This window comes from Rousettus aegyptiacus, unplaced genomic scaffold (genome assembly GCF_014176215.1).
Source record: "Rousettus aegyptiacus isolate mRouAeg1 unplaced genomic scaffold, mRouAeg1.p scaffold_m13_p_6, whole genome shotgun sequence".
NCBI lineage: Eukaryota > Metazoa > Chordata > Mammalia > Chiroptera > Pteropodidae > Rousettus > Rousettus aegyptiacus.
The window spans coordinates 80,887,346-80,899,448 of record NW_023416309.1 but is presented as its reverse complement, the minus strand read 5'-3'; the positions used below and the strand labels follow the sequence as shown (position 1 = coordinate 80,899,448).

At 37.7% G+C, this 12,103-nt stretch overlaps 1 pseudogene; it reads right to left on the bottom strand.

Moving 5' to 3' along the window:
* Window positions 1–542: 542 nt before the first annotated feature.
* LOC118604318 lies at window positions 543–661 on the bottom strand (annotated as a pseudogene).
* Between the last annotated feature and the right edge of the window lie 11,442 nt (window positions 662–12,103).

Sequence of the window (12,103 nt, the reverse complement as noted above, 5' to 3'; positions counted from 1 at the left end):
CTCAGCAACATATACTTTTGAAATTGGGAAGTATAAATTTTTCAACTTTTTTCTTCTATTTTTCAATATTATTTTACCTTTTCAATTTTATATGAATTTAAAGATTGGCTTTTCCATTTCTCCATAAAAGGTCATTGGAATTATACTAGGGATTATATTAAATGTGTAGCATTGGGTAGTATTAACATCTTAACAATATTAAGTCTCTAATCCATGAATATGGGATGTCTTTCCATTTGTTTAAGTCTTCCTTAGTTTTTTTCAGCAATGTTTTATAGTTTTCAGTGTGCAAGTCTTTCACCTCCTTGGCTACATTTATTCCCGGGTATTATTATATTTGGGGGGAAGATGCTGTAATGACCACTTTAAGTCAGAAGTAAGATGACAATTCTTGCTGCTCTATAGAGAATAGACTTTATGGAAGAAAGGTTGGAAGCAGGGAGATGTATTAAATATTCATGGTGAGAGATAATGGTGGCTTGGACAATGGGGTAGTCTTGGGAATGGCAGAAGAAGTTGGATTCAGGGTACATTTTTTTTAATGCCTACAGCACCTGGTATTCCTAGGTGGTCTCCCATCCAAGTACTAACCAGGCCCGACCCTGCTTAGCTTCCAAGACCAGACGAGATCAGGCACGCTCAGGGTGGCATGGCCGTAAAATGGATTCAGGATACATTTTGAAAATAAAGCCAAAAGACAGGATTGGCTGGGATATTAAAAAAGAGCTGAGTCAAAGATCACTTCAGGATTTTTGACTTAAGTAACTGGTGAATGGTGGTGTCATTTGCAGACATGGAAAACACTAGACAAGGTGCCCAGGAACAACAAAGAATTCCATTGGATAAGTTAAGTTAAAATTGTCTATTAGACATGAGTAGTATTTATCATAATTTATAATTACACATTCATTTACTTCTTTATTAACTGCTGTCTTGGTTAATAGTAAATAGTAGATAGTAAACTCTATGAGGGCAAAACCCAAATCTTTCTTATTCACTGCTGTATCCCAAGCCCTAACACAATTGGCACTTATATTAAGTATTTTTTAATGAAGTTATCAAAATACAAGTTGAGGTACAGCTGGTCTTTCCTAATACTTGGTTTATTTCAGATATACATTCTTATACTTTACTTATTGCTATATTTCTAGCATTTGTAAGAAGTGGGATTCTTCTATTCATAATTTTAATAGACCATGAAATGCCTCTCACCCCATTTCCTTACTTTCTTTACTTTTCCATACAATCTTGTTTTAACAAATGCCAAGAAAAAAATAAAGGTCTGGTACTTCTCAATAACAATGGCTAATGCTTATTTACTGCAAACTGTGTGCCAGGTACTATATAAAGTGCTTTACCTCATCTCATATAATGCTCACAACAAATGTAACAGCATAAAGCCTAAAGCATCTTTTTTTTCTTTCTTTCAATAGAGTCACATGCTTTGGAATGGGAGTTTGTCCACATAGCCAAAGAGAACACTTGAGATGGGTACATTAATTTTCTTAAGTGAATATATATCAATGCCATTAAACAACAACAACAAAAAAAGATGCTGACTTGCGCCACCATAAATAAAGCCTTGGAGAATCTTGCAATTGGGCAAATGAGTACCTCCAACTTAAAAAATCCATCAGTCAATAACCATTCACTAAACCCTACTATATAGGTATTAGTGGGGGTGAAACACTAATAGAGGATATGGACTTAGCTGGGAGAGCTGAATCTAGAATGGGAAAGGTCATCAGAAAGCCCTGAAAACCTGCCTATTATTAATCTCAGGGAGGTCACAAAAGGCCCTCTACATCTGAGTATGGTTTGTAAAGACTTTTAAATAGTACCATCCTGAAAAATTCTAATAGCCACAATGATCCAAAGATGAGGGCGCCTTGCTAAGGAAGGCAGGAAGCTATGTCAAAAGGACACAGACAATTCCCTTCCACCTTGAGTATGGAAAGCGCTTGGTGACTTGCTCGCAAAGAGTACAATATGAAAGAAGGGGTTGGGGAATAACTTTACAATAGAGAAACCTGGCAAACACTACTTCAGCCAGGTGGCTTAGGTCAACATCGATAGTGATATGTCATCTCAATAGCATGTGCTTTTGACATAATGTCATGATAATGGCACTCTACCTCTATGGACTTCCTACCAAAAACTCATAGCCCCAGTCTAACTATGAGAAAAATATCAAGGAAACACAAATTGAGGAACATTCTACAAATACCTTAATAGTACCACCTCAAAACTAAGGTCATCAGGAACAAGAAAAGTCTGAGAAACTGTCACAGACCAGTCAAGGCAAAGGAAACATGACACCTAAATATTTCTTTTAGTGGTAATTCTTCTATGATTCAAGTGTTTAAATTTCTTTAGTGAGAAGTACTATGGTGTAGCAGTTAAGAGTAAGAGCTACATTGACAATGGACTAGTGGTTACCAGAAGGGAGTGGGGAGAGGGAGGGGAAAGGGACTGGAAAAAAAGTTAAATCATTTTTTCCATTAAAATAATTAATTAATTAATTAAAATAAAAAGAGTACGGGCTAGAGGGTTAGCTGGCCTTGGGTTTGAATATCAGTTCCTCCCACTTATTAATTGTGACAACTTGATCAACTTAAGCTCTTTGAGTCTCGGTTTACTCATTTGAAAGCAGAAATAAAATGAATAGTACCAACCTCACAAAATTGTCATGAAGGTCAAGTTAGCGAATGTTTAAGATTTGCTTGGCATCAGATCTGGCACATAGTAAACAATAATATGAGTTATTATTGAACTCATTTTTATTTATTTTAGTAAGTAGTATGATATAGAGATTTAAGTTTTCTTTTCACCCCAGATCCTTAACCAATTTATCCTAGCATTTTCCGAATGATCCATCATTTCCTAATTAATTGGAAAATGTCACCTTCATAAAATAATACCTACACATGCTTTTATTTGTTCAGACTTTCTATTCTGTTTCATTGATTTGCCTATTTATTCTTGTACAATTAGCATACTACAAAGCTACAAAGTAACAAGTTTATAACAAGTTTTATAAGTGTAAGTAGTACAAGTAGTCCCATGGGATTAACCTTCATATTTTTATAGTTGTTTTTATTCAAAATTTATTTAACAGTTTTCATGTGGAGCACTTTCATAAGCTAGGCAAAAGGGGTACTAGAATTAGAGGACATAGTCCCTATAATGAAGGGTGTGTGTGTGTGTGTGCATGCAGGTGTGCACATGTGTGTGTGGAGAGAGAATGATTGATTTTTCCATTAGCCATTTGAAAACATTTCATGGTGTTATTCTCGTGCTAGGCACAGCATTTGGTTCTGGAAATACAAGCTGAATAAGACATAGACTCAGCTCTCAAGAGCCTTCAGTGTAGGGCCAGAAACAAAACTATGATTCTAGTACTGAGTAATTGTAGGGAGTGGGTCATCTCAGTGAGGAAGTGACATCTTACATGAGTTTCGAAGGATAAAACTGAGGTGGTAATAGGGGATACAGCCAGAGGGCCCTCTAGGAAGGGAAACAGAAAGTGTGGAGGTATATCAATTTGTAGAAAAGGCCAACCTTCTCAATATGGATGGAAGAGACGAGCAAAGTGGGGTATGAACTGGAGTGAATGTGAGCATACACGTAAAATAACTCTGGAATATTTAAAGGGCAACTTCACTGCCAAAGTTCTAGCTGATGTCTTTTCTTCTCCCTGAAGCCTTTCAGCACTCTCTATTCCACAAAGATCCCTTAGTCCAGATCACTAAGGAAGAATCATGTGATATTTTGTAACATCTCTTATTCATTTTTATTTTATTTCCATTCCTGTGCCTTGAAAGTAGTTTCTAAATATATTCACTTGCCAAGAAATCCTCTAGATCCTGGGACATAGCAGTGAACAAAATGAAAACCCTGCTCTCATGGAGTTTATAGCGTTAGTAGAGGGAGACATAATAAATAAGTAAAAATCTAGTTTGTTAGATGGCAATAAGGGATGTGTTGGAGAAAAATAAATCATGGGGAGTGGGATAAGAATGTCTATTGCAGTACTTATTACATTATGTTGTAATTATGTGTGCCTCCTTCTTCTTCACTAGATTATTTTTCAAGGGCAAAGATTTGCTCTTACTAATCTCTATAGCTTACTGGTCAATGCCAGGAACAAAGCACGTGTTTAATAAAAATAGAGGAGCACTACTGGTTAAACCTGGGATGGGACTTCTTGTCCAAATCCAATCTCTGTCACTTATCAACTCGACTGTGGATAGGGTATTTAATTCCTTGTTTGACTTAGCTCCATGCTTGACTTTTCTCATCTTAAAAATGGAGACAATGACAGTACCTTTCTTATAGTGTCATCAGGAGGATTAAATGAGATATATAGTAATGCACCTAAAATAGTACCCCTGCATAAGTAGTACTTAATAAATGATAGTGGTTCTTATCAAAGAATTGACTGTGGACTTTAGAGCAATTAAAACAATTTATTGTTTGAAAAATCTGCTCATGCCAGAATAGATCTTCAGATGGACCATCTCCTTAATTTACATTCGTACATCATCACAGCCCAGTTATGATCTGAGAAGTTTACTCAAAATATGGAGGCATTAGCAGCTGACACAGGCCCTGGCTATCCTTTTGTGAATCTCCAACCCCACTTTGCATCCAAAAATCACACCAGAGCTGAGCTTCTCTGCCTAGTTAGAAGGTTTGGAAACATGGCATTAAAAACACTATTGTCCAGATTTATTTGGTGGTAACATGTTCTGACAGTATTTAGCCTAGAGGCCATGTATATTTCCATCATCTCTTCTCAGTGAAGAGATTGCCTGGAGCTATGTCATACGTCTAAAAATATTGCTTTCTCAATCATCGGCAGTGTAAAAAGGAATCATTTCTTAAATTTGTCTGGGATGCTGTAGTTTGCAAAGCACTCTCCCTACCCATTATCATTCAATCCTCAAGTAAACACTCTAGAGAGACAAGGGAGGGTGACCATTTTCACTTAGCAGCTATGGCAACAGAGGCTTCTGAGGTTAAGCCTTAGCCAAGTTGGTTGAGCTTCTCGTCCATGATTCTGTCTCTATGGCCTACACCAGGCTTCCCACAAATCCTGGGATCCCCCCAAATAATCAACATGTTGATGTGGGCCCTTTCTCTTTGTATTTACCCATCTCTGTATCTCTTTCAACTTGTCCAATACATTCCCCTGTTTAGAGCCACAAAAATGACAACTATACTTTTCTCACATCAGATGAGGCTCACCTAAATCCACCAAAGCATCATGAGCCCTCTGCATCCAGTCCCTTGAGGTTCTGTCATCAACACTCCTTGGTTGGAGGATGGAGGTTAGAATTCTGAAGTGAATCCAAGCAGGTCCATAGTTTCCCTAAGTAATAATGGTGATAGACAATCTATTACCATGGCATAAATCTAGGCATACTGAAGTTCTCCTGGGAAATGTCCTCTGCTATTTCTCAGGCTAGTAACTTATTTTTTTAACTGGTGATATATGGGAGAATTAGATAAATTTGCTAACTTCTTTTTTTTTAAATCAAATACAGATAATAAATAATAATCATCATAAAATAATAATATAGGGACATTTTTATGTCAAAAAGTTAGAAGAGGTAGAATCTCAGAATAAGGAATAGTACATTTAACTTTATGAAAAACTCACAAATCATCTTTATATTTCTTGTTCTATAGACATCTGTGTGAAATACTTCATCAGGCACTTGCTCTGGGGCTGGCATTTAAAAATCACTGCTCTGGGACTTATAACATGATTTTTACACTTTTTGCCATGGTGTCCTTGCCTCCTGCTGTGTTCAGAACTGGAGAAATACATGCCTTAAGAAGACATGCGTACGGACTTACAATAAAGTTTCTCTGTACAACTGAATTGAAGCTAAGACTTGTGAATCATTCTTTCTGGATATACTATTTAAAGCAGTGAACATGATATAATTAGGTATCATTTGGAACAGTGCATTTGTTTTTGTGGTGGTTAGGACAACACGTTAATCCAAGGAAGTCTGAGCCAGGAAATTATGGAATCTGTAGTTAGCAAAGAGAAGCTCCTGATTGGATGCCATATGTTATTGTGATCTATTGAGTTGTCGTCTACCAATGAAATCCTGACCTTCTTATGTGACCAATACCTCTTTTTTTAAATCCTACTGTGAAATTTTGGCAGACATTATAAATATTACCGTAAAGTCAAAAACATATTACTAAGAGAAGACAAAGGATGGAGAGAGGGTAATAATACTTTTTTGAGTATCTACTATGTGTCAGATACATGTAGAGAAACCAACTATCATTCATAATAATCTTGAAAAATTGATTAGCCCTATTTTACAAGTGAGAAAATTAAGGTGAAAGAGAACATGAATAAGTTCTGGAAAGTGGCAGAATCCACATCTATTTCACCAAAACAATGAGTTCTATATCACATTACTAGAGAAAACTGAACCAAGGCCTAGAGTCCCAACATCTTTTAATATGGTGAAATATAACCAATTGGAAATAAAAATACCCATACAGATTAGAGGGGTACTTCGTGAACTTGGCAAAGAGCACCTGTGAAAAACCTGCCAGGAACAACATAATTAATGCCAGAAGACTGAATGGAAGAAGACTGTCTCCTAAGATTGGGAACAAGGCAAAAAAGTCTGTTCTCATCACTTCTATTCAACAGTTTATTAGAGGTCCTAGACAGTGCAATAAAGTAAGAAAATGGCCTAAATATTGGATAAGAAGAGATAAAACTGTTCTTATTTATAGATTAATAATATTATAGAATCCTCAAGAATCTAGAAAAAAGCTACTAGAACTAATAAATGAATTTAGCAAGGCCATAGAATATAAAGTCACTATTAAAAAACAAAACAAAACTGCATTTCTATATACCACCAATGAACCAATGGAAAATGAAATTTAAAAATGAGTACCATTTACAATGAAAAATCTTGAAATACTTCCTGATAAATTTAACATAATATGTTCAAGACCTGTATACTGAAAAGTAGAAAATGTTGCTCAGGGAAATTAAAGAAAATCTAAATAAATGGAAAGATATACAGTGTTCATGGGTTGGAAGACTCAATATTGGTAAGATGTTAATTCTCCTCAAATTCACCTATGAACTCAATGAAATATCAATTAAAATCCCAGGAGGCTTTTTTTTTTTTTTGGTATAAATTGACAAATAAATTTCAAAATCTATATGGAAGTCTAAATGACCCAAAATAACTAAAACAATTTTGGGGAAAAAGAACAAAATTGGAGGATGTAAATTACCTGATTTCAAGATGTACTATTAAGCTATATTAATTAAAACAATGTGGTACTGGCATAATGACAGACACATCGTTTAATGGGACAGAATAGAGTTTCCAGAAATAATTCTAGACACTTTAGATCAAATGATTTTTCAACAAATATACTAAGGTAATTCAATTGAGAAAAGATAATCTTTTCAACAAATGATGCTGGACCAGTTTTATATCCAAATGGACAAAGGTAAAGTCATAGGGATAGACTATGGAGAGAATAGATAAGGTCATGGGACTCCCATACAGTGCAGCAGGAAAGTAATCGGATGCTCTCAGCTCTTCAATCTTGGAAGAATTTCTAAAAGAGCAAGATTGAGGGATTAAGGAAAAGAGGATGTCTAGACTCAGCAGCCTGGAGCTCAGAGTGGATCACAGTAGGCATTTCCCAATCATTGTAAAATTAGAGGGAATCATTGTGTAATGGATAGACCCACTTGTAGGCATTTATCCTAAAAATATATTTGTACATGTGTGTAAGAAGGCATGGATAGGAACATTTGTTAAAACCTTATTTGTAAAAGCTAAAAAATGTAAGTAACTTAAACGGGAAATTTAAGTAAGGCGAATCGGGTCTGTAGCAGATCCTGTCAGTGCTCTTCTCACATAGCTTGGATCTTACCGTGTCTTTGTATGACAGCAGACTTCTAACTGCTAGCACTTGCATGTACTTGCCTGAGGGCTTTCTCTGGCCACCAGAGACTTCTTTTCCTAGGTGCATGGTGAGCCAAAAGTATTGGGGAATTAATGCCTCTCTGAAGCATTCCTCAACCAATGGTAGATGCAAGCTGATGGATAAATACTCCAGTTCTCTTTAGGGAGAAGGTTCTACAACAGTGTTGTGCATCGGCTCCCAGAATTCCTCAGTGGAATTGAGCTCTGGTTATCTACAGTGATGATTTGCTTGATCAAACATCCATCATTGGCTTCCTTCCCTTCCTTGTCTCACTTCCCCACTCTCTTACTAGTATTTTCTGGGATTGCTTCTCACATAAAGTACTGCCACTTGAATCCTTATCTCAGGGTCTTCTTTTGAATTCAGCATTTTGAAAGAACAAAACAGATCAATAAGCAGATTATTATGCAATGATCACCAAAACATAATATATTGTTATGTGAAAACCAAAATATAACATTGCTAAGTGAAAAAGTATATTATAAAATCTATATGTGTACTGTAATAGCATATATTTAACAACACAAAAAATAAGCTATATGTTTCTAAATGTGCATGTGTGCATGTATGTGTGTAAATGCACACAAAACAGTCTGGCTGGGATGCACACTGAACTGATAATAGTGATTACCTCCGAGGAGAATAGGACTGGGCAAGAGGGTCAAAAGAGATTTTTGCTTAAATAGTAAACTTTGAATTTTTAAAAATGATAAATCTATTTGTGAATTACTTGTGTTTTTAAAAGTTAAATATACTTTATAATGTGATGGATGAGTTCAGTTTATTTCAACTTAAGAACTCACAATGGGCACTGGAGATGCAGAGAAAAATAGGAACACAGTCCTCACCCTCAGGGAGCTCCCAGAGCATGAGACAGGTAAACATCTATACTGTCATATGATAAGTACCATGACAGAAATAAGCTGAAGGGGCTATGGGAATCTAGAGGTGAGCCCTGGCCAGCCAGCTATAGAACAAAATGTCATTCTTCCCCTACCCTCCTATGGAGATTGAATAGACTTCAACCGAAATGACTAGAGTTCAGTCAGCATAGCTGAGGGTATAATGATTAAAAATTAAGGAAATCAAGGGCTTGCCACCCAGTCAGAATAAAGATGGTCTTAATAGAAGGGTCATGACATCCCTGGAGGGGTGTCCTGGAGCAGGAATTTATCACTGTTTCCAGAACCACCAGGAATTTCCAGTCAGATGGTTACAATGATGCTAGCTCCTCTGGTCTCCCACCAGCCTCCCCTCCATGTCCTCATTCCCACTTACCCCATGCTCTGAGACCATGCCCAGCCAGCACACTTCTGCTGATGATTTAAGACTTCCCTAGAGTGAGAAAATGTACCAAGGGGAGGAGGCAAGTATTACAATCAAGCTGTTATATTTGTCACTGAAAGGCAATTAAATGGCCTACTTCTTGCCCCTTAACTCAGGGGTTCCAAGCTTTGCTGTACATTGGAATCTACTGGGAAGCTTTTAAAAATCCTAATGCCCAAGTCACACCCCATATCAATAAAAGGGGTGAGTGCCAGGCAATGATCAGCTGCCACCTGAATTGGGAGACCCTATTGTTACAGAATTTAAGGATTTCACCGCTTAGGGTGTTCTATTCAAGAACAAGACATGGTTATTTTACTTACTTGCAGCAAGTAAAGGAGACAGGGGATTCACATGCAAACTGTCTCCCCTGAAGGGAGGATTAGCCATGGCTTATACATACTATTTGGTTAATTACAGGTTGATTTTTTCTATACAGTTGGCTATATTTACAGGTTGGGTTCCTATCAAGCTCATCCTGTTTACAGCTATGTCTGCAAAATACTGTCTACATTTTAACATTTAGCAAAAATAGCAATCATGGTGGACGTTTTTACACCACAGAAATAGGCTTCAAGTCAGGCATTTAAAATTTTTTTTTTCTGAAGAGCTGATTGTTAAGCACTTACCAGCACACCCCTGAAGATAGGCATCAGTAGTTTTTAAAGGTTCGCGGGTGCTTTTAATGGGCAGCAAGGTGGGGGAACCAGTCTTAGTCTTTGCCTATGCAGTGCTTAAGTTGGTCTTGGAGAAGTTGGTAACTCTAGGAATGGCTATTTAAGGCTGCAGCTCTCTTTCTAACCTGGGGCCACTGTGTCTGAGGACTTTCAGGGAGGGCAACCTTAATTCTGTCCTGCAGGCTGAGCTCTGTAACTTGATATGTTGGGGGTGAATAGCTGAAAGTTTTGTGCAAGGCTCATTATTGCCCTTTTAATGAAAAATGTCTTATCACATTTGGAGTCCAAGCTGAAAATGGATCCACAGGACATTTTCTATATAACATTATGAAACAGCTCTTATTGTATGTTCAATGCATGTGAATGATACTTTCATTTACTGACTTAAAAGTCAAAGTAATAAAGGGCACCTACAAACATTAAGTGTAAGCCTTTTATTATGTATTTTAAACTTTAAAAAAACTAAAATTGTTCATCACTGATTCACCTGGGAAGGGCAAGTTTTGAAAATTGCCTCACTCTCTTGGTCAAGGATATGGGCCAGGGCTAAGGTTCCGTCCTGGGGGTTGGAGCTAAAAGATGGAGAGGGATAAGATGATGCTAAAGTCTTTGGACAGTTCATGCTAAGGGAACACTCATGGGACTCAGGTTGTGTCCTTGAATTAGGTGGAAGCCCAGCTATGGGAGAAGAAGGCCTGGATAACATGTGAACTTGGATTTGTCTGGCTTTACACAGTCCCCAGCTTCTTACTATGTCCCATCTCTAAGTTCTCTTGACTCTTGACATTGTATTGCCCCCAAATGGAATCTTCCACTGCCCTATGTGGCTTCCCTTGGTGTGCCTTCCTGTAGGTGATTGTGGACATGCCCATGTCCCACAGTACTACTAAATGCTAAAGGGTTTGCAGCCTTGCTCACACTGTTTTATCAAGTATCTGGCTTTATTTTTGGACTGACAGCTTTATGCCCTGTCACAAGGCTGACAGAGGATCTGGAGGGACACTGGAAAATAGATGAGGGAAAATAGGAGAAGCAATTTACTATTTATTAAGATTTTAAGTATCACATCTCACCCCTCCTCGCCCAAATCCCCAAACAGAAGAGCACTGGAAATAGAGACACCAGGAAAAACATTGATCAATAAACAACACAAAGAAGTGGGGGGAAAAGCTATCTGTATTGCATGGCTACTCTGTGTCACGCACTATGCTAGGTGTTTCATATATTAATATCTGACCTTAGTTAATCCTGTCAATATACCTCCAAAGTAGATATTACTTTCTACCTCAAAATAGGTATTACTACCCACCTTTCATAGTTGAAGAAACTGAAGTGCAAAAATGTTAAGTGCCCAAAGTCACATAGCTAAAAATATTTTCATAGCATCTATTTCAATTGAAGACATTGAAAGGGGACAGAGACATCCAGGGGGCCTAGGAACAGAGAAAGGTGCCATGAAAGACCCGAGGTTCCAGGAGCATAACCTTGAAAAGTGAGCAGAACTTGGGTAGAGGAAGAGGTAGAAGGAATTTCAGGCCTACAAGGAGGAGTCTAAGCATGAAGGAAGCATGACCCAGAAGGGAGTGTATGCTGAAAGGCCAGAGGTGGCCTTCTTTGTTTGCTACTGAGAATGTGGATTAAAAAAATGGTGAAAAGGTATCATGGATCCAATGAGGGAGGCCCTTGACTATCAGGCTTGAAAATAAAAGAATTTTCTGCTCATTCTTCCCTCTACACCATGGCATCACTTCCTTGGCCATTCCTTCCCGCTTTGTGGTGTGGTGGTAGGAAGAATGAACACTGTGGAGGCTGCTGCTCCCTGGCTTTGTGAGGTTCAAGTTACTTTGCCTTTCTGAGTCTATTTCTTCACTTCCAAAGTGAAATATAGTGATGATTTATCACATGAGATACACACTCATTGAGTACCCAGTGCTGTTGAATGTGAGTTGCTCCCTTGGTTATCTTTTAATCCCCCTGGCCTGGCCCAGGTTCTACAAAGTCTCTGCAGGCAACTCAAGGGGGTGCCAGTTTTTGGAAAAAAGTGAAGATCACCTCCCACTTCCTGCACATTCTAGTCCTGCTTATGCATTCTGATGTCCTGC